This window comes from Lotus japonicus, chromosome 2 (assembly GCF_012489685.1).
Source record: "Lotus japonicus ecotype B-129 chromosome 2, LjGifu_v1.2".
Lineage (NCBI taxonomy): Eukaryota > Viridiplantae > Streptophyta > Magnoliopsida > Fabales > Fabaceae > Lotus > Lotus japonicus.
The window spans coordinates 29,490,456-29,515,022 of NC_080042.1; positions in this window are offsets into that span (position 1 = coordinate 29,490,456).

Below are 24,567 nucleotides of genomic sequence, written 5' to 3' on the forward strand. Positions count from 1 at the left end.
ACGACTTTCTGATTTACTCGAAGAGTAAAGAGGAACACGAAAAGCATTTACGTCAGGTTTTGGAAGTATTGCGGGAGAAGGAGTTGTATGCAAATGGTTCCAAGTACGAATTCTGGATGGATGAGGTGAAGTTCCTGGGTCACGTCATATCAAGTCAGGGTGTGGCTGTTGACCCCAGCAAAATTGAATCGATTTTGTCGTGGGAACAACCTAAGACGGCAAGCGATATCAGAAGTTTTGTTGGGCTTGCTGGCTACTACAGACGGTTCGTGAAGGACTATGCAAAGTTGACTTCGTCGTTGAGTCAATTGACGAAGAAGAATCAACCTTTTGCATAGACGGAGAAATGTGAAAAGAGTTTTCAGAAGACGAAGAAGTGACTGACTACTGCACCAATACTAGCCTTACCTAAGGAGGGTGAACCATACGACGTTTACTGTGATGCTTCACATAATGGGTTGGGTTGTGTAATGATGCAAGAGAAGAAAGTGATTGCTTATGCTTCGCGACAGCTGAAGATTCACGGGAAAAACTATCCTACGCATGATTTGGAGTTCGCTGCTATAGTGTATGCTCTCAAGATTTGGAGGCATTACCTGTATGGCAGTACGCTAACGATCTACAGTGATCACAAAAGTCTGAAGTACTTGTTTGATCAGAAGGATCTGAACATGAGACAACGAAGGTGGATGGAATTTCTGCAGGACTACGAGTTTGCTCTACAGTATCATACGGGGAAAACCAATGCTGTAGCTGATGCTCTTAGTCGAAAGGCTATACATGCATCCTCGTTGATGGTCAAGGAGTTAAAACTGCTGGAGGCATTCCGAGATCTGAGCTTGGATGTTAAGCTCGCGCCAGGAAAGTTGTGCTTTGGAATGGTGACAGTGTCGAGTGGACTCTTGACGAGATAAAGTCGAAGCAAGAGACCGATGAAGGACTGATTGAGTGGCGCAAACTTGTTACTCAAGGAAAGGCACCAGAATTCACTATCGGAAACGATGGTCTTTTGCGTTGCAAGGGACGAGTTTGCGTACCCAATGACGCAGCAATGAGGAGATTGATCTTGGATGAAGGCCACAAGAGCAGATTGAGTATTCATCCATGAATGAACAAGATGTATCAAGACATGAAACTTCATTTCTAGTGGCCTGGGATGAAGAAACAAGTAGCTGAGTACGTGTAGACATGTCTGACATGTCAGAAGGCGAAGGTGGAACATCAGAAACTAGCAGGGAAACTACAGTCGTTGGATGTTCCGGAGTGGAAGTGGGACAACATTTCTATGGATTTCGTGACGAATTTACCACTAACACGAAGTAGATATGATGCAATTTGGGTAGTAGTTGATTGATTGACGAAGACTGCTCACTTCGTGCCAATCAATCTGAACTACAAGGTGGAGAAGCTACCAGAGATCTACATCGTTGAGATTGTACGTCTGCATGGTGTACCGTCTAGCATTGTGTCGGACAGAGACCCGAGGTTTACCTCACGTTTCTAGGGAGCTTTGCAGCAAGCTTTGGGAACCAAGTTGAGGTTGAGTTCTGCTTATCATCCACAGACGGATGGGCAAACCGAAAGGACTATTTAATCCTTGGAGGATTTGCTAAGGGCTTGTGTACTAGATCATAAGGGAAGTTGGGATGAGTTGTTGTCGTTGATTGAGTCCACTAACAACAACAGTTTCCATGCGAGCATAGGATGCCACCTTTCGAAGCTTTGTATGGTCGGAGGTGTCGTACGCCCTTGTGCTGGCATCAAGACGGGGAGAGCTTGGTTATTGGGCCTGAAATGGTTCAACAAACCACAGAGGAGGTGAAGCGAATCCAGGAAAGAATGAGGATTTCGCAAAATTGTCATAAAAGTTACGCTGACAATCGAAGGAAAGAGCTAGAATTTCAAGCTGGAGATCATGTCTTCTTGCGGGTTACCCCGATGACAGGTGTCGGAAGGGCGATCAAGTCAAAGAAGCTTACTCCAAGGTTTATTGGACCGTACCAAATTACGAAACGGGTTGGGCCAGTGGCATACAGGATTGCATTACCGCCAGTCCTATCCAACATTCATGATGTGCTTCATGTGTCGCAACTGCGGAAGTACATGGCTGATGACTATCATGTGATTGAACCTGATGAAATTCAGCTAAAGGATGATCTTACGATGTTGATACCACCCATCAAGATCGTCGATAAGAGCACAAAGCGCTTGAGAAACAAGGAGGTGTCCTTGGTGAAGGTTGTGTGGAATAAAACGACAGACGACGCTACTTGGGAGTTAGAAGATAAGATGCGGGAGTCACATCCCGACTTGTTTGTAAACCCTTAAGTTTCGAGGGCGAAACTATTTTAAGGGGGGTGGTATTGTAAGACCCTATTTTGATGAATAAAATTATTTATTCTTGAATAAAATATGAAGTGTGACTTGATAATGATTTGTGAATTTTCTTGATGCATTGAAGTGTATACTGTTATTATTATTTATATAATAATATTTGGGGGGGCAGGAAATGATTATTTGTAAGGTCAAGGCCGAGTTTGATGAGGAGGGAAGGGAGGAGACTTGTTTGTTGACTTGGTTTGCTAGAGTTAAGGAGATTATTGGGGGTTATGTCTCCTAGTTGAATGCAAATCAGATTTGTGGAAGGAATAAAGGGGAGAATGATGAGCAATTAATGCCTTGACTCTTTTTAAATTGAAATTTTTTGTGAAGGCTTGGGAGAGGTGTGTATGGGCCGCGGGTTTAGGGGTAAAAGGGGAAGGGTTTTCAGCTTTTGAGGGACCAAAAGGGCTGAGTTAGAAACACATTTCCACACTTTCATTCTTGTAACACCCCGATTTTGGTGGCGCCAAAAATAAACTTAATGCGGACAAACGTGAATATTTTTTTTTTTGTCGATAATGTAAACAAGACTGAAATAAATAAAACCCAAATGCGAAAGACAACAGAACTAATATACAATATATATTACAGCCCCCGCTGTAAGTAGCAACCTCGTCACGAGTAACCTCCAGTGACGGAAAGAAGAAAAGTGTAACGCCCGTAGGCAATATGTACAGACCAAAGTAATGGCGAAGTGTCCGCAACACAAACCTCAAAAACGAGAATAAGTTAGCCCAATCGGCCTGAAACAAGACCTCCTAAGTCCAACCAACTCTCTGTGATTCCCGTAAAGAAACCACACAAAAAGCTATAGGTGGGAAACTACCCTGTCCCCAAAGAAACAAATGATGGTCAGAGCTAAGACTCTACTCCTACACTAATCCTATCTCGAGGAGCTCACACCAGCACTAAAACCTACATGCTAGCATGATCGTCGGCTGAATCTGAATCCAGAACGACCAAGTCTATGTACACTACCCGTCCTCCTCTCGCAACCGCGATGCGCTCCGGTGCTGGCCTCTCGGGCTTAGGGCCCGAACCATGATCATCAATGATAGCAACGGTGGGTGTGCTGGACTCTGAAGAATGCACTCCCACAGGCTCCTCCTCTGAAGGGTCCTCATCATCAGAAGATGACGGTGGTGGCGGTGCTCCTAATCCTAGTCCGCAGTGTACTCCAGGCGGCAAGTTGAAACTGACAGTGCACCTCCTCAGCACTCCTTCCATCAAGTGTCCTACTCTGTCTACCTGATCCTCCATAATCTTCCCCGAGTACGTCGCGCGATGGTTAGCGGGGTCTACCACCCACGAACCGGGGTCATCCTGGTCTATCATCTCGTATCTAGTCCCCCCCGAAGGGTGGACCATCGTGAACTAGTCCGCTAAAGACATCTGACAATGGGCGTAGTCCGCCAAAACACACACAGAAGACGCGAGGGTCAACTCCAAAGAATTATGTAAATAATATCACCAATAGATACAGATAAGAGAATAACCACTTAGGCTTATAGCTAGAGATAGCATCCTAGGGTTGCATATTCCACAATGAATATAAACGACAGTAATAACAAATAGCATGCTCCAAGTAGGATTAACAAGTAACAATCACACTCAGCAACTAAGTTAGTATGCATGTTGCATGATATGCAATGCAGGTTAACCCAGTTAACCAAATGCATTCCGGAACGGATGGACATCAACGGATCAGCCCTAGCACCAGCCACAGTGGGACCATTTCGGCCCGCGTGCCTCTGTTGGCCAATTCCAAAGTGTACGAATACCTCCGGGTTTTAAATTATCGAACCACAGGGAATTAGATTGCAAATTCAGTTTAAGATTCAAGTTTAAGGTTGAAAAGCAAGTAAAATTCAGTTTTAATAATTGGTTGTTTCTCGAGTTTGTAAAAAGACAAGTAATCAAGTAATAAAGCGATTGAAAAACAGAGATGAGATTGCCTTGGGTTCTTGTTCAACTATTTCAGTTTTAGCAAACCTTCCTATTAAATTAATCCCGAGTCTCTCCTTGATGTTCTAGCCTAGTTAGTTATCTTTCGATTCCTCGCAAAGAAAACCCTTCCTAATCAAAAGATAGGTTCAATTCCTTGATAACCTAAACATTTGCTGGAAGCACTAAGCATACAAATCAGGCCAACAAAACCCCAACCCTTCCTCTATTCCTAGTAGCAAGTATAGAAGGAGTAATCTCACAACAAGTCCCAATTCTATAACAAACTATCGTTATGATTATAGAAAAGTAAGAAGCTAGCATGCATTCAAGCTTGAAAGATAAAGCATAGAAGTGAGATTCAAGGGTTTACTCAGAACATCATGAATAGAAAAGGATTGATAGCTAAAACATTCAAAGTCTTACAAAGAACTCAAAGCAAAAGGGGTTTTAGCCAAGCATGGCTATAGAATCCATACAAGAAAAGAAGGATAAAACCTGGAACATGGACTTGGAGAATGCTTCTCCTCAAGCTCCAGAGCCTAACTTTACTTCTAACTTATTTAGGAATGTATAGAAATGACAAAAGTTACAAAAGAAATGACAAAAAGCCTATTTATAGGCAAACAGGTCGAGTCTGGGCGCTCAGGCGCCAATTAAGCACGCCTGAGCGCCAATTCCAAGCCAAAACAAGCTCTCTGGAGGTAATTGGCGCTCAGGCGCTCAATCAGGAGCGCTCAGGCGCCAATTCCTTTCTAGCATCATGTAAACAGCGAATCAATTGGCGCTCAAGCGCTCAACACGAGCGTCTGAGCGCTCTCTACATGCTAGAAAGCCTCTTGACCTTCTTCTTAACTCCCCTTTAAGCCTCCCTTCAATTTTCCAAGCCTTTTGATCTTCTTTCTTCATCAGTTTTCAGACCTAGCTGCTTGGGAACAAAGTAAGGAAAATATCTAGGATTTCCAAGAGTTTATTAGCACAAAAGACCCTCAATTCAAGTAGAAAAGATATGCAAGTCCTAAACTTACTTAAAATGCAAGAAAGGGCCCTATAAAACTATAAAATTACCAAAACAAAGTAAAAACTTAAAGAAAGATAAAAATGCATGATAATGCATGAAACACTACATGAGACTCAATAAAAAGACTCGAAACAAACTAGGAAATGACCCTAAAAACTCTACTAAAATAGGGTCATCAGCCTCTTACTCCAACAACAACGGTAGTCAGATCAGCATAAAACCCGAAGGCCTGCCATTTCGGTCTGCTACTAAAAGTCGCCTAACAGCGCTCTTACGCGGAAATCTGGGTCTTATAACCATTTTGGAATCCGCCGTGGTCCGGCATCTCACCGTGTTTAAACCACTTAATGAGTGCATGCAATGCAGTGATTAGCCAAACAACGTCTCCGACCTCACTCGACACGTCGCCACGTGTTCTAGCTAAATTAATGTCTCTAAAAGCTTACCCTAAGGTAAAGTCGATTCTGCGACAAAAGACACTTCTTTACAACAACATAGTAACTCATGATGATCTCAAAATCATCCGACTCATCTCAATCCGGTCAAAACTGCTCAACGAGCAAAGAGTATCAACATACTCGGAAACTACCCGTTTCCCAGCTTATCTCTCGGATAGCCCAACAACACAACTGCTCCCAGAGCACAAGAGTACCAACGTACTCAAAACTTATCAATATTCTCAACACTTGGATCCGACGACACTTCTCGTTTTCCAAAACTAAGATTTGAATCCTAAGCTTCCTTTCAAGTTTGTTATCATTATTTGAAGATTTAGAGGTTGTTTAATGTCTTATGAGTTTTCTTTACAAAATAATATCCTTTTAGTCTTATCGCAAATCTTATGAGTTTTCAACATCCCACAATCCCAATTAACTCCCCGAGAATGTCTCGATCCATCATAACCATAACAAGGCCCGAATCTCATTCGTCCTATCAAACTTTCCCCAAAATCTCAAAATAAAATCGGCATGACCTGCCCGCTATTCTCACTCCTCAGAATCACAGATATGAGTGAAAGCATAGTTAAATCAGTACAGTCAACAAACATGTCATATATCAAGACATTCTAGAATAACCACGTAGCACTTAGCATATAAAGCATGCATCACACATCCTTGATTACCCACTTAGCACGTACCATGTCATTCAATCTCAAAAACAGTCAGTAGATGAATCATATACATTGTCAGCCGAAGCCTCAGAAAACATTTTTCCAGTCAAACACAAACAAGTGCATAAACAGTAAATCAATGTCGAAAGCATCGACCCTAAGCATTAACTAAGGATTCAGTGAGTAGCCCTCACCTGTAGATTCTCCAGGGTGATCTTCGAAAGTTCCTTCACAACCAGCTCCTTGTTCTTCAGAGAATTCCTCAAAAGAACCTTTAGAGTAAAACCACATAATTCCATCAAAAACTATCAGAAACTCAGTAATCAATACCCACTAAGGTTATACGAAGTAGTATATACTCCGAGGTACGATAATCTAGCGCGAAAGGACAAGTTTTTGAAACAAGAATTTTTCTTCCTCCCCCCTAGGGTGCTCGGCCACTATTGGTAATTAGGTGGGTCGATTTTTCTTCGATCAAACTTGGTTCCTAGGTTATTATTAGTCGTAACTAAGGGTATTCTAAACTCGGAAAAATTATCGGATCGAAAACTGTCGCAGGGGTATTTTGGTCAATATTTTAGCTCAGAATTTCAAAACTGAAATTTCGAAAAGCAAATTGGATGGGGACGTCACCAACGACGTTTGTGACAACTAATCCTACTAGCACTAAGCTAAGGCGATAGTTTTCAGCCCAAAGGACGAAGCTTTGCCCCAAAATGAGTATTTTAAGCAGAATTGAAACTCGACGGTAGTTTTTCGAGAATCGGCGCACTATTATTAGCTAAACATGCTCTTGGGCACGTAGGGAAGATGTTTAGATAGAAAAATGAAGTTATCAAGATAGTTTTGCAAAAACCTCAAAACTATGAGCACAGAAAGACATAGAGAAAAGCTATGGAAAAGACGATCAGAGGTAAGGATTAGCGACTATACCTCGATACCTTCAAGCAGCAATTGTTGAATCAATGATCAAGCAAGAAATGAAGAAAATCTTCTCTTCTCCCTCCTCTAGCAAACTCGCGGCCTCTTGGAAGAAAATGGGTGAGTTTTTGTGATTTTTTCTCATTTCTTGGCTATATATAGAGGTTGGAAAAACGCGGGAAAATGAAAGTTTCGCGATTCCGATTTTTCCGGCTTCATTCTCCGTGAATTCTAAGATAGGTTTTGGCGACATAATTCCAAAACTCAAAAGAGGTTTCCTTGTATTTTAGGTGACTAATGCAAAGTCGGTGTAAAACTATTTTACCCGATAAGTTACTTTTTGCATTGAATGTCGGAAGAGAAAACTTCCTTCTGAAGAAAGATTGAAATCATCAAGAGAAATGGGTGTACGCCTGTGGAATCTTCATCTGAAGTTCCGAATAGAAAAAGTCTTCATCGTCGGTTGATTCTAGGGTTTTGAACTATCAGGGTTCTAGTTTCGGCAAACTTCCGAGGATTGGAATCGGACGTTCGTAGATCCAAGGATTTCGCCTCGAAACGATTGTTATATAAGGAATAAGAGAAGTTCTAACATTTCTCTGAAGATTTTTGGAATTAATTTCCATCGTGACTTTAAGTGAAAACTAGCTATTTACTAAGGTTTCTGCCCTAGGTTTAAGCGTATATCGATCGTGCTATACTTTTTATCGATTTTGATACAATCCTTAGACTTTTCCTGAACTTTCTCCTTCATAAATTTATTTCATTTCCCTTCACGATACATCAACCCTAATCGTGAATAAGAATTTTATTCACTTGGCATAAGTTTAAAAACTTGGGTCTTACATTACTACCCTCCAAAAAGAAAGTTTCGACCTCGAAACTTAAGGGTCAGTAAAAAGTTCTGGATACTGTTCTTGGATCTTCTCCTTCAGCTCTCATGTCGCATCACCGGTGTCTTTATTCCAAATGACTTTCACTAACTCGATCTCTTTTCCTCTCCACTGCTTTATCCTGGTGTCACCAATGCTAATTGGCGGTGTCTCGAAAGACAGATCATCCTTCAGCTCAATGTCATCCAGTTCGATAACATGTGTCGGATCCGCAATATATTTCCTCCGTTGTGACACGTGGAATACGTCATGAATGTTCGATAGAAATGGAGGTAGTGCAATCTGATAAGCGACTGGTCATATTCGACGAGTGATCTGATAAGGTCCAATGAACTTGGGCGTAAGCTTCTTTGATTTGATTGCTCGTCCAACTCCCGTAGTCTGAGTAACTCTCAGAAATACATGGTCTCCTTCCTCGAATTCCAGAGTTCTGCGCCTTTGATCGGCATAACTCTTCTGTCTACTCTGAGAAGTCTTCATTTTCTCTCTGATCTGCTTGATCTTCTCGGTTGTCTGTTGCAGAAGTTCTGGTCCTACTAACAGATTCTCTCCATTTTGATACCAACACAAGGGTGTTCTACACTTGCGGCCATACAAAGCCTCATACGGTGCCATACCTATGCTGGTATGAAAACTGTTGTTGTATGTTGTAAGGCCCGAGTTTTTAAGTTCATGCTAAGTGAATAAACTTCTTATTCACGATTAGGGTTGATGTAATGTGAAGGGAAACCTGAACGAAAGTTTATTAAATGAAATATATTTATGAAGGAGAAAGTTCAGGAAAAGTTCAAGGATTGCATTATGATCGACAAAAGTTATAGCACGAACGTTTTACGCTTAAACCTAGGTCAGAAACCCTAGTATATAGCTAATTTTCACTTTTAGGCACGATGGCAGTTAATTCCAAAAATCTTCAGAGAAATGTTAGAACTTCTCTTCTTCCATATATCAAAATCGTTTCGAGGCGAAACTCTAGGATCTACGAACGTCCGATTCTAATCATCGGAAGTTTGCCGAAACCGAATCCCTGGTATTTCAAAACCCTAGAATTTCTCGACAATGAAGACTTTATCTATTCAGAGCTTCAAATGAATATTCTACACGCGTACACCCATTTCTCTTGATGATTTCAATCTTTCTTCCAAAGGAAGTTTTCTATTCCGACATTCGATGCAAAAAGCAACTTATCGGGTAAAATAGTTTTATACCGACTATGCATTAGTTGCCAAAAATACAAGGAGACCTCTTTATAGTTTTGGAATTCTTTTGCCAAAACATATCCATTAATTCACGGAGAATGACGCCGTAAAAATCAGATTCGCGAAACTTTCATTTTCCCGCGAATTTCCAACCTTTATATATAGCAAAGAAAGGAAGAAAAACTCAAATTCTCCTCCATTTTCTCTCTTCAAACCCGCGAGCTTCAACAAGGAAGAAGGAAGAAGAGTTTTCTTCATTACTTGCTTGATCGTTGATCCGTTAGTCGCTGCTTCAAGGTTTCGAGGTATAGTCGCTAATCCTTACCTCCGATCGCTTTTTCCATAGCTTTTCTGTAGAGTTTTCTGAGCGGATAGTTTTTGGGTTTTTGCAAAACTATCCTGAATCTTTCATTTCTGATTCTAAACCTCTTCTATATGTGCCCAAGATCACTTCTGCCGGATTAGATTTTCCGTTATGTCGCCGGAATTCCGCCGGAATCAATTTGAACCTAAAATACCCATTTATGTAGTTTTTGAGTAAAGTTCCAACCTTTAGGCTGAAAACTATCGCCTTAGCTTAGTGCTAGTAGGATTAGTTGTCATAAACGTCGTTGGTGACGTCCCTGCAAAATTTTATTTTTGGGATTTCAGTTTTGAAAATCCTAAGTTAAAAATCATGACCAAAATACCCCTGCGACAGTTTTTGATCCGATAATTTTTCCGAGTTCAGAATACCCTTAGTTACGGCTTATGAAAGCATAGGAACCAAGTTTGATCGAAGAAAAATCGAGCCCCTTAATTGTGAAAAGTGGCCGAGCCTATTAGAGGGGGGAGGAGGAAATTTCCTTTTCCGAAAACTTGTCCTTTCGCGCTAGATTATCGTACCTTAGAGTATAGATTACTTCGAGTAACCTTAGTAAGTATCGATAACTTAGTTTCCGATAGATTCTTATAGTATTCTGTGATTTCATTGTAAAGGTACTTTTGAGGATTTCTCTGAGGACCAACACTTTGAGTGCGAGGAAGCACTAGTTGATCATTCTGGAGAACTTTCAGGTGAGGGCTTCTGACTGAATCTCTAGTTAATGCTTAGGGTCGATGTTTCGACATTGTTTACTGTTTATGCACTGGGATTGTGTGTGATTGAAAATGTTTTCTGAGGCTTCGGCTGACAATGTAGATGATTCATCTACTGAATGTTTTTGAAGATTGACTTACATGCTATGTGCTATGTGGGTAATCTAGGATGTGTGGTGCATGCTTTATATGCTAAGTGCTAAGTGTTTATGATGCGATTTATCGATATATGACATGTTGTTGATTGTGATGATTTAAATATGCTTTACACTGGAAATCTGAGATTCTGAATGGTGAGAATAGCGGGCAGGTCATGCCGATTTTATTTTGAGAGTTTTGAGAAAGTTTGATAGGACGAACGAGGTTCGGGCCTTGATTTTGTTTAGTGGATCGAGACATCCTCTGGAAGCGACTTGGGATTGGTAGATCCTGTAAATGTATAAGACTTGCGATAAGACAAAATGGAATCTATTTTATAAAGAAAACTCATAAGACCTTAAATAACCTCTAAATCTTTAAGTAATGATAACAACCTCGAAGGAAGGCATTGGAAGTGAAATTTATAATTTTGGAAAACGAGGAGTGTCGTCGGATCCAAGTGTTGAGTATGTTGTGGGGCTATCCTGGGGATAAGTCCGGGGAACCGTTAGTTCCCGAGTATGTGATACTCTTGTGCTGTTGGAGCAGCTATGTGTGTTGTGAAGTGTGTCTTTTGTCGCAGAATCGACTTTGCCTTAGGGTAAGATTTTAGAGACTTTAATTTACCTAGAACACGTGGCGACGTGTCGAGTGAGGACGGAGACGTTGTTTGACTAAGCATCCTGCATTCATGCAACATTAATGGGGTATTAACACAGGACGTACTCTGGACCTCGTCGGATTCCAAAATGGTCATAAGACCCGGATTTCCGTGATAGAGCGTCTGTAGACGTCTCTTGTAGCAGACCGAAATGGCAGACCTACGGGTTACGGCTGATCTGACTACCGTTGTTGTTGGTGTAAGAGGCACGCGGGCCGAAATGGCACCACCGTGGCTGGTGAAGGGCTGATCCGTTGATGTCCATCCGTTCCGGATTGCATATTGGTTGACTGGGTTAACCTGCTTACATATCACGCAACATGCATACTGACTTAGTTGATGAGTGTGGTTGCTATTTGATAAACTTACTTGGAACATGCTAATTGTTATTATTGTCATTATGATTTTGTGGAACATGCAACCCTAGGAATGATATCTCTAGTTATAAGCCTAAGTGGCTATCTATTATTTGTACCTATTGGGTTTATTATCTACATAATTCTTTAGAGTTGACCCTCGCTTCTTCTGTGTGTGTTTTGGCGGACAACGCCTTTTGTCAGATGAATATTGCGGACTGGTACACCATGGTCCACCCTTCGGGGGGGATTAGGTATGAGATGATCGATCAGGACGACCCCGGGTCGTGGGTGGTTGACCCCGCGAGCCACCGAGCGACGTATTCGGGCGTATCATGGAGGACCACGTGGATAGTGGAGGACTCCTGAGGTCAGGAGTGTTGAGGCGATGCTCTATCAGCTTCAACTTGCCACCGGGCGTTCATTGTGGACCAGGACTTGGAGGACCACCACCACCACCATTGTCTTCAGACGAGGAGGATCCCTCAGAGGAGATTCCAGTGGGAGTGCCTTCGGCAGGGTCTAGTGCACCCACCGTTGCGATCATCGATGATCAGGGTTCGGGCCCTATGCCCGTGAGTCCAGCATCGGAGCGCACTGCGGTTGCGAGGGGAGGACGGATAGGGTTGGTAGACTTGGTCGTTCTGGATTCTGATTCAGACGACGATCATGCTAGCACATAGTTTTGAGTGTTGGTATGAGCTCCTCGAGTTAGGATTAGTGTAGGAGTAGAGTTTTAGCTCTGACAATCTTGCTTCATTTGTTACTTAGGGGACAGGGTAGATCCGCCTATAGCTTTTTGTGTGGTTTCCTTACGGGAATCACAGAGAGTTGGTTGGACTTAGGAGGTCTTAATTTCAGGCCATTGGGTCAGCTGATTCTCAGTTTTGAGGGATGGTGTTGCGGGCACTTCACCCTTTTCATTTGGTTTGTATATATTGCCTTCGGGCGTTACACTTTTCTTTCCGTCACTGGAGGTTTACTCGTGACGAGGTTACTACTACAGCGGGGGCTGTTTATATATTGTATATTAGTTCTGATTATCGTTATTGTTGGGTTTTATTTAATTCAGTCTTGTCTTAGTTATTATCGAAAAAAAAAATATTCACGTTTTTCCGCATTAAGTTTATTTTGGTTACTAAAGTGACGCCACCGAAATCGATGTGTTACATTGTGGTATCAGAGCACGGTCGAGTCTTTCGGGAGTTGTTGGGGAATAGGTCTTCTGTGCTAGGTTGTGTGACTCTGCAAAGAGTGAAAATTGATTGTCTGCAAGCGATTTTTCGCTTAAAAATTGATTGAAGTTATTGCTTACTCATATTGTATAGTGATGCTAGATGCTATCTTATGATAAGTACTGACTGTTTGCTTCCTTTAACAGAATATGGTGAATACTAACCAGCTAGCTGATATGATGGCCACTATGGCCCAAGCGGTAACAGCGCAGGCCCAAGCGGTAACAGCACAGGCAAATGATAATGCCATGAGGCGTGCTACTGAAGAAGCACGTGAACAGCATCAACGTCAGAGAGAGATAACTCTGGATCAAAACAAAGGCCTCAATGACTTTAGGAGGCAAAACCCACCAAAGTTCTCTGGTGGTACTGATCCAGACGCAGCGGATCTCTAGATTCAGGAGATGGAGAAGATATTCGGCGTACTGCAAACTGTTGAGGGTGCCAAGGTGGGCATGGCGACTTATCTTCTGCTAGGAGATGCTGAGTACTGGTGGAAGGGCACCAGGGGGATCATGGAAGCCAACCATGAAGAAATTAACTAGAACTCGTTCCGGACCGCATTCTTGGAAAAGTATTTTCCGACAAGTGCCCGGGATGAGAGAGAGGCGCAGTTTTTGACACTCCGTCAGGGAGGTATGTCTGTACCGGAATTTGCTTCGAAGCTGGAGTCTTTGGCGAAGCATTTCCAATTCTTCAATGATCATGTTGACGAGCGCTACATGTGCAAGCGCTTCGTGAATGGACTGAGGCCGGATATTGAGGACTCAGTGAGGCCACTGGGAATCATGCGATTCCAATCAGTGGTGGAGAAAGCCACTGAAGTGGAGCTGATGAAGAACCGGAGGTTGAACCGGGCTGGAACTGGAGGGCCGATGAGGTCGGGCTCTTAGAATATTCAGAACAGGGGGAGGTTTCAGAACAGGAGGCCGTATCAGCGTCCTGCTGGTAGAGGGTTTGCATCAGGATCTTACAGGCCCATGGTGGGTGCTGCTGGTGGTTCAGGAGGTCAGACTCAGAACCGGGAACTGATTTGCTTCAAGTGTGGGAAGTCAGGGCATTATGCTCGTGATTGTCCCGACACGAGGCCTCAATGTTACAACTGTAATAAGCTGGGGCATACTGCGGCATAGTGTAAGGTACCAAAGGCGGAACCAACCGTCAACACAGCTCGAGGGAAGCGTCCTGCTGCGAAGGCGAGAGTCTACACCATGGATGGTGAGGATGCTGAGGGAGTCGATGGACTGATTAGAGGCGACTGCGGGATTGACGGTAACCTTCTATCCGTACTTTTTGATTCCGGAGCAACGCATTCATTTATCTCTAGAGATTGTGCAATCAGATTAGGACTTCCTATTACTGCTTTGAGCTTCGATATGATAGTTGCTACTCCTGCCAAGACTCTACTTGCTAATTCAGCATGCATGTATTGTCCGATAACATACAACAATAGGATCTATCATGCTAACCTAGTATGCCTAACTCTTAAGAACCTAGATGTTATCCTAGGAATGGATTGGTTGTCCCGTTATCATTGTCTTTTGGACTGCAACCGAAAGAGAGTGGTATTCCCTGATTCGGATCTTTCCGAGTATCTATCTGCCAATCACATCAGCGTCGCTTTGAACGAGGGATCTCAGGAGTATTCTGTTTTGCTAAGCTTGGAGAGCAAAGGGAACCCAGAAGTTGGCAGTATTCCAGTGGTGAAAGAATTCACGGATGTTTTTCCTGGCGATGTACCTGGATTGCCGCCTGTGCGCGACATTGAGTTTGCTATAGACATCGTACCGGGAACAGGGCCGATTTCGATTGCACCATATCGTATGGCACCTGCGGAGCTAGTGGAATTGAAGTCCCAACTCGAAGATCTTCTGTCGAAGGGATTCATACGACCAAGCATTTCACCTTGGGGAGCGCCAGTCTTATTGGTGAAGAAGAAGGACGGGAAGTCGAGATTATGTGTCGACTACCGACAATTGAACAAGGTAACCGTCAAGAATAGGTATCCGTTACCTAGGATTGATGATTTGATGGATCAACTACGAGGAGCTACAATATTCTCGAAGATCGACCTGAAGTCGGGTTATCATCAAATCAGGGTCAAGACCGAGGATATCCAGAAGACGGCATTCAGGACCCGTTATGGACACTATGAGTACTTAGTGATGCCATTTGGGGTGACAAATGCGCCGGCAATATTCATGGCTTACATGAATATGACTTTCCATACATTCCTGGATCGATTCGTCGTGGTGTTTATCGATGACATTCTGATCTACTCAAGAATGCTGAAGACCATGAGGAGCACTTGCGACAAGTTTTACAAGTGCTGAGGGAGAAGGAGTTGTATGCCAATCCTTCTAAGTGCGAATTTTGGCTCAAAGAGGTAAAATTCTTAGGCCATGTGATCTCTAAGGAGGGGATAGCTGTGGATCCAGCAAAGGTAGAGGCCGTATTGTCGTGGGAACGGCCGAAGACAGTGACGGAGATCAGAAGTTTTGTCGGTTTGGCGGGATACTATCGTCGTTTCATCGAGAACTTCGCGAAGATAGTTGGACCTTTGACTCAACTGACGAGGAAGGACCAACCTTTTGCATGGACTGAAGCGTGCGAGACTAGCTTTCAGACGATGAAGGAACGGTTGACGACGTCACCTGTACTCGTCTTACCGCAACTGGAGGAACCTTATGAGGTATACTGTGATGCTTCGCATCAAGGTTTGGGATGTGTGCTGATGCAACATCGGAAGGTGGTTGCTTATGCTTCAAGACAACTGAAGGTGCATGAGAAGAATTGTCCGACTCATGACTTGGAACTAGCTGCAATCGTATTTGCGCTGAAGATTTGGAGACATCACTTATATGGATGCAATTTCACCATATTTAGTGATCATAAGAGCTTGAAGTATTTGTTTGAGCAGAAGGAGCTGAACATGAGACAGCGTCGGTGGATGGAATTTCTCAAAGATTACGAGTTCACTCTGCAATATCATCCTGGAAAGGCGAATGTTGTTGCTGATGCCTTGAGCCGGAAGATGCACATCTCGTCGATGATGGTGAAGGAGCTGCAACTGTTAGAGCAATTTCGAGATTTGAGCTTGGATGTGAAATTATCCGAGGGAGAACTGAAGTTCGGGATGATCAGAATTACCAATGGGTTGATGGAGGAAATCCGAGACCAACAGTTACAAGATGAGTTTCTGCTCGGGAAAAGAAATTTGGTAAGTCAAGGTAAGGACCCAGAATTCAAGGTGGGAAGTGACAATATCCTACGGTGCAAGGATAGGGTTTGTGTACCTAACAACCCTGACTTGAGAAGGTTGATTATGGATGAAGGTCACAAGAGCAAGTTAAGCATTCATCCTGGAATGAAGAAGATGTATCAGGACTTGAGGGTGAATTTTTGGTGGCCAGGAATGAAAAGACAAGTGGCTGAGTATGTAGCTGCATGTCTGACATGTCAGAAGGCGAAGGTGGAGCATCAGAAGTCTTCAGGTATACTACAAAGCTTGGATGTGCCAGAATGGAAATGGGATAGCATATCGATGGATTTCGTCGTGGCTTTGCCAAGAACTCAGAAGGGATACGATTCTATTTGGGTAATCGTGGATCGACTGACTAAGTCGGCTCATTTCGTACCGGTGAGGACTACGTACAACGTGGAGAAACTATCAGAGATATATATAGCGGAGATTGTACGACTTCACGGAGTACCGACAAGTATTGTATCCGATCGAGACCCGAAGTTTACATCACATTTTTGGGGAGCTCTTCAAGAAGCTTTGGGAACGAGGCTGAGACTAAGTTCTGCTTATCATCCGCAGACTGATGGACAGACTGAGAGAACTATTCAGTCGTTGGAGGATTTGCTACGCGCTTGCGTATTAGACAACAAGGGCAGTTGGGATACCTTATTGCCATTGATTGAGTTCACATACAACAACAGTTTTCATACGAGCATTGGTATGGCACCGTATGAGGCTTTGTATGGCCGCAAGTGTAGAACACCTTTGTGTTGGTACCAAAACGGAGAAAATCTGTTGGTAGGACCGGAACTTCTGCAACAGACCACTAAGAAGATCAAGCAGATCAGAGAGAAGATGAGGACTTCTCAGAGTAGACAGAAGAGTTATGCAGATCAGAGGCGCAGAACTCTGGAGTTCGAAGAAGGAGATCATGTATTTCTGAGAGTTACTCAGACGATGGGTGTTGGTCGAGCAATCAAGTCAAAGAAGCTTACGCCCAAGTTCATTGGACCGTATCAGATCACTCGTCGAATTGGACCAGTTGCATATCAGATTGCACTACCTCCATTTCTATCAAATATTCATGATGTATTCCACGTGTCACAACTGAGGAAATATATTGCGGATCCGACACATGTTATCGAGCTGGATGATATTGAGTTGAAGGATGATCTGTCTTTCGAGACACCGCCAATTAGCATTGGTGACACCAGGATAAAACAGTTGAGAGGGAAAGAGATCGAGTTAGTGAAGGTCATTTGGAATAAAGACACTGGTGATGCGACATGGGAGCTGAAGGAGAAGATTCAAGAACAGTATCCAGAACTTTTTACTAACCCTTAAGTTTCGAGGTCGAAACTTTTTTTTGGAGGGTAGTAATGTAAGGCCCGAGTTTTTAAGTTCATGCTAAGTGAATAAACATCTTATTCACGATTAGGGTTGATGTAATGTGAAGGGAAACCTGAACGAAAGTTTATTAAATGAAATATATTTATGAAGGAGAAAGTTCAGGAAAAGTTCAAGGATTGCATTATGATCGACAAAAGTTATAGCACGAACGTTTTACGCTTAAACCTAGGTCAGAAACCCTAGTATATAGCTAATTTTCACTTTTAGGCACGATGGCAGTTAATTCCAAAAATCTTCAGAGAAATGTTAGAACTTCTCTTCTTCCATATATCAAAATCATTTCGAGGCGAAACTCTAGGATCTACGAACGTCCGATTCTAATCATCGGAAGTTTGCCGAAACCGAATCCCTGGTATTTCAAAACCCTAGAATTTCTCGACAATGAAGACTTTATCTATTCAGAGCTTCAAATGAATATTCTACACGCGTACACCCATTTCTCTTGATGATTTCAATCTTTCTTCCGAAGGAAGTTTTCTATTCCGACATTCGATGCAAAAAGCAACTTATCGGGTAAAATAGTTTTATACCGACTATGCATTAGTTGCCAAAAATACAAGGAGACCTCTTTATAGTTTTGGAATTCTTTTGCCAAAACATATCCATTAATTCACGGAGAATGACGCCGTAAAAATCAGATTCGCGAAACTTTCATTTTCCCGCGAATTTCCAACCTTTATATATAGCAAAGAAAGGAAGAAAAACTCAAATTCTCCTCCATTTTCTCTCTTCAAACCCGCGAGCTTCAACAAGGAAGAAGGAAGAAGAGTTTTCTTCATTACTTGCTTGATCGTTGATCCGTTAGTCACTGCTTCAAGGTTTCGAGGTATAGTCGCTAATCCTTACCTCCGATCGCTTTTTCCATAGCTTTTCTGTAGAGTTTTCTGAGCGGATAGTTTTTGGGTTTTTGCAAAACTATCCTGAATCTTTCATTTCTGATTCTAAACCTCTTCTATATGTGCCCAAGATCACTTCTGCCGGATTAGATTTTCCGTTATGTCGCCGGAATTCCGCCGGAATCAATTTGAACCTAAAATACCCATTTATGTAGTTTTTGAGTAAAGTTCCAACCTTTAGGCTGAAAACTATCGCCTTAGCTTAGTGCTAGTAGGATTAGTTGTCATAAACGTCGTTGGTGACGTCCCTGCAAAATTTTATTTTTGGGATTTCAGTTTTGAAAATCCTAAGTTAAAAATCATGACCAAAATACCCCTGCGACAGTTTTTGATCCGATAATTTTTCCGAGTTCAGAATACCCTTAGTTACGGCTTATGAAAGCATAGGAACCAAGTTTGATCGAAGAAAAATCGAGCCCCTTAATTGTGAAAAGTGGCTGAGCCTATTAGAGGGGGGAGGAGGAAATTTCCTTTTCCGAAAACTTGTCCTTTCGCGCTAGATTATCGTACCTTAGAGTATAGATTACTTCGAGTAACCTTAGTAAGTATCGATAACTTAGTTTCCGATAGATTCTTATAGTATTCTGTGATTTCATTGTAAAGGTACTTTTGAGGATTTCTCTGAGGACCAACACTTTGAGTGCGAGGAAGCACTAGTTGATCATTCTGGAGAACTTTCAGGTGAGGGCTTCTGACTGAATCTCTAGTTAATGCTTAGGGTCGATGTTTCGACATTGTTTACTGTTTATGCACTGGGATTGTGTGTGATTGAAAATGTTTTCTGAGGCTTCGGCTGACAATGTAGATGATTCATCTACTGAATGTTTTTGAAGATTGACTTACATGCTATGTGCTATGTGGGTAATCTAGGATGTGTGGTGCATGCTTTATATGCTAAGTGCTAAGTGTTTATGATGCGATTTATCGATATATGACATGTTGTTGATTGTGATGATTTAAATATGCTTTACACTGGAAATCTGAGATTCTGAATGGTGAGAATAGCGGGCAGGTCATGCCGATTTTATTTTGAGAGTTTTGAGAAAGTTTGATAGGACGAACGAGGTTCGGGCCTTGATTTTGTTTAGTGGATCGAGACATCCTCTGGAAGCGACTTGGGATTGGTAGATCCTGTAAATGTATAAGACTTGCGATAAGACAAAATGGAATCTATTTTATAAAGAAAACTCATAAGACCTTAAATAACCTCTAAATCTTTAAGTAATGATAACAACCTCGAAGGAAGGCATTGGAAGTGAAATTTATAATTTTGGAAAACGAGGAGTGTCGTCGGATCCAAGTGTTGAGTATGTTGTCGTTGTGCTGTTGGAGCAGCGTTTGATGTTGTGCTGTTGGAGCAGCGTTGGTTGTTGTGCTGTTGGAGCAGCTATGTTGTGGGGCTATCCTGGGGATAAGTCCGGGGAACCGTTAGTTTCCGAGTATGTGATACTCTTGTGCTGTTGGAGCAGCTATGTGTGTTGTGAAGTGTGTCTTTTGTCGCAGAATCGACTTTGCCTTAGGGTAAGATTTTAGAGACTTTAATTTACCTAGAACACGTGGCGACGTGTCGAGTGAGGACGGAGACGTTGTTTGACTAAGCATCCTGCATTCATGCAACATTAATGGGGTATTAACACAGGACGTACTCTGGACCTCGTCGGATTCCAAAATGGTCATAAGACCCGGATTTCCGTGATAGAGCGTCTGTAGACGTCTCTTGTAGCAGACCGAAATGGCAGACCTACGGGTTACGGCTGATCTGACTACCGTTGTTGTTGGTGTAAGAGGCACGCGGGCCGAAATGGCACCACCGTGGCTGGTGAAGGGCTGATCCATTGATGTCCATCCGTTCCGGATTGCATATTGGTTGACTGGGTTAACCTACATACATATCACGCAACATGCATACTGACTTAGTTGATGAGTGTGGTTGCTATTTGATAAACTTACTTGGAACATGCTAATTGTTATTATTGTCATTATGATTTTGTGGAACATGCAACCCTAGGAATGATATCTCTAGTTATAAGCCTAAGTGGCTATCTATTATTTGTACCTATTGGGTTTATTATCTACATAGTTCTTTAGAGTTGACCCTCGCGTCTTCTGTGTGTGTTTTGGCGGACAACGCCTTTTGTCAGATGAATATTGCGGACTGGTACACCATGGTCCACCCTTCGGGGGGGATTAGGTATGAGATGATCGATCAGGACGACCCCGGGTCGTGGGTGGTTGACCCCGCGAGCCACCGAGCGACGTATTCGGGGCGTATCATGGAGGACCACGTGGATAGTGGAGGACTCTTGAGGTCAGGAGTGTTGAGGCGATGCTCTATCAGCTTCAACTTGCCACCGGGCGTTCATTGTGGACCAGGACTTGGAGGACCACCACCACCACCATTGTCTTCAGACGAGGAGGATCCCTCAGAGGAGATTCCAGTGGGAGTGCCTTCGGCAGGGTCTAGTGCACCCACCGTTGCGATCATCGATGATCAGGGTTCGGGCCCTAAGCCCGTGAGTCCAGCATCGGAGCGCACTGCGGTTGCGAGGGGAGGACGGATAGGGTTGGTAGACTTGGTCGTTCTGGATTCTGATTCAGACGACGATCATGCTAGCACATAGTTTTGAGTGTTGGTATGAGCTCCTCGAGTTAGGATTAGTGTAGGAGTAGAGTTTTAGCTCTGACAGTCTTGCTTCATTTGTTACTTAGGGGACAGGGTAGATCCGCCTATAGCTTTTTGTGTGGTTTCCTTACGGGAATCACAGAGAGTTGGTTGGACTTAGGAGGTCTTAATTTCAGGCCATTGGGTCAGCTGATTCTCAGTTTTGAGGGATGGTGTTGCGGGCACTTCACCCTTTTCATTTGGTTTGTATATATTGCCTTCGGGCGTTACACTTTTCTTTCCGTCACTGGAGGTTTACTCGTGACGAGGTTACTACTACAGCGGGGGCTGTTTATATATTGTATATTAGTTCTGATTATCGTTATTGTTGGGTTTTATTTAATTCAGTCTTGTCTTAGTTATTATCGAAAAAAAAATATTCACGTTTTTCCGCATTAAGTTTATTTTGGTTACTAAAGTGACGCCACCGAAATCGGGGTGTTACATATGTGAACTCAATCAATGGCAATAGGTTATCCCAACTGCCCTTGTTGTTTAACACGCAAGCTCGTAGCAAATCCTCCAATGATTGGATAGTTCTCTCAGTCTGTCCATCAGTCTGTGGATGATAAGCAGAACTTAGTCTCAGCCTCGTTCCCAAAGCCTCTTGAAGAGTTCCCCAGAAATGTGAAGTAAACTTTGGATCTCGATCGGAAACAATACTTGTTGGCACTCCATGAAGTCGTACAATCTCAGCTATATATATCTCTGATAGTTTCTCCACGTTGTACGTAGTTCTCACAGGTACGAAATGAGCCGACTTAGTCAACCAATCCACTATTACCCAAATAGAATCATATCCCTTTTAAGTTCTTGGCAAAGCCACTACAAAATCCATCGATATGCTATCCCATTTCCATTCTGGTACATCTAAGATTTGTAGCATACCTGAAGATTTCTGATGTTCCAAACATGCAGCTACATACTCAGCCACTTGTCTTTTCATTCCTGGCCACCAAAAATTTACCTTCAAGTCCTGATACATCTTTTTCATTCCAGGATGAATGCTCAACTTGCTCTTGTGACCTTCATCTATAATCAACCTCCTCAAGTCAGGGTTGTTAGGTACGCAAACTCTATCCTTACACCGCAGGATATTGTCATTTCCTACCTTGAATTCCGGGTCCTTACCCTGAATTACCAAGTTCCTCTTCCCGAGCAGAAACTCATCTTGTAACTGTTGGTCTCGGATTTCTTCCATCAATCCATTGGCCATTCTGATCATCCCAAACTTCAGTTCTCCGTCGGATAATCTCACATCCAAGCTCAAATCTCTAAATTGTTCCAGTAGTTGAAGTTCTTTAACCATCATTGACGAGATATGCATCTTCCTGCTCAAGGCATCAGCAACAACATTCGCCTTTCCAGGATGATATTGTAGAGTAAACTCATAATCTTTAAGAAATTCCATCCACCGACGTTGTCTCATGTTCAGCTCCTTCTGCTCGAACAGGTACTTCAAGCTCTTATGATCACTGAATATGGTGAAATTGCACCCATATAAGTGATGTCTCCAAATCTTCAGCGCAAATACGATGGCAGCTAGCTCTAAGTCATGAGTTGGATAATTCTTCTCATGAACCTTCAGTTGTCTTGAAGCATAAGCAACTACCTTCCGATGTTGCATCAGGACACATCCCAAACCTTGATGCGAAGCGTCACAATACACTTCATAAGGTTCCTCTGGTTGCGGTAAGACGAGTACAGGTGACGTCGTCAAACGTTCCTTCATTGTCTGAAAACTAGTTTCGCACGCTTTGGTCCATGCAAAAGGTTGATCCTTCCTCGTGAGTTGAGTCAAAGGTCGAACAATCTTGGCGAAATTTTCGATGAAGCGACGATAATATCCCGCCAAACCAACGAAACTCCTGATCTCAGTCACTGTTCTCGGCCGTTCCCATGACAATACGGTCTCTACCTTTGCTGGGTCCACAGCTATCCCCTCCTTAGAGATCACATGGCCTAAGAATTTTACCTCTTCGAGCCAAAATTCGCACTTAGAAGGATTGGCGTACAACTCCTTCTCCCTCAGCACTTGTAAAACTTGTCGTAAGTGCCCCTCATGATCCTCAGCATTCTTTGAGTAGATCAGAATATCGTCGATAAACACCACGACGAACCGATCTAAGAATGTATGGAAGGTCCTATTCATTTAGTCCATGAATATGGCAGGTGCGTTTGTCACCCCAAATGGCATCACTAAGTACTCATAGTGTCCATAACGGGTTCTGAATGCCGTCTTCTGGATATCCTCGGTCTTGACCCTGATTTGATGATAACCCGACTTCAGATCGATCTTTGAGAATATCGCAGCTCCTCGCAGTTGATCCATCAAATCATCAATTCTAGGTAACGGATACCTATTCTTGACGGTTATCTTGTTCAGCTGTCGGTAGTCGACACACAATCTCGATTTCCCGTCCTTCTTCTTCACCAATAAGACTGGCGCTCCCCAAGGTGAAACGCTTGGTCGGATAAATCCCTTCGACAAAAGATCTTCTAGTTGGGACTTCAATTCCACTAGCTCCGCAGGTGCCATACGATATGGTGCAATCAAAATCGGCCCTGTTCCCGGTACGATGTCAATAGCAAACTCAATGTCGCGTACAGGCGGCAATCCAGGTACATCGCCAGGAAAAACATCCGTGAAGTCTCTCACCACTGAAATATTATCAACTTCCGGATTCCCTTTACTCTCCAAGCTCAGCAAAACGGAATACTCTTGAGATCCCTCGTTCAAAGAGACGCTAATGTGATTGGCAGATAGATACTCGGAAAGATCCGAATCAGGAAATACCACTCTCTTTCGGTTGCAGTCCAAAAGACAATGATAGTGGGACAACCAATCCATTCCTAGGATAAAATCTAGGTTCTTAAGAGTTAGGCATACTAAGTTAGCATGGTAGACTCTATTGTTATATGCTATCGGACAGTACATACATGCCGTATTAGCAAGTAGAGTCTTGGCAGGAGTGGTAACTATAAGATCGAAGCTCAAAGCAGTAATAGGAAGTCTTAATCTGGTCGCACATTCTCTAGAGATAAATGAATGCGTTGCACCGGAATCGAAAAGTACAGTTAGGAGATTACCGTCAATCTCGCAGTCTCCTCTAATCAGTCCATCGACCCCTTCAGCATTTTCACCATCCATGGTGTGGACTCTCGCCTTTGCAGCAGGACGCTTTCCACGAGCAGTGTTGACGGTTGGTTCCGTCTTGGGTACCCTGCACTGAGCAGCAGTATGCCCCAATTTGTTACAGTTGAAGCATTGAGGTCTCGTGTCGGGACAATCACGAGCATAATGCCCCGGCTTCCCACACTTGTAGCAAGTCATCTCCCTGTTCACAGTCTGGTTTCCGGAACCACCAGCAGTACCCGTCATGGGCCTGTAAGATCCTGAAGCAAACCCTCAACCAG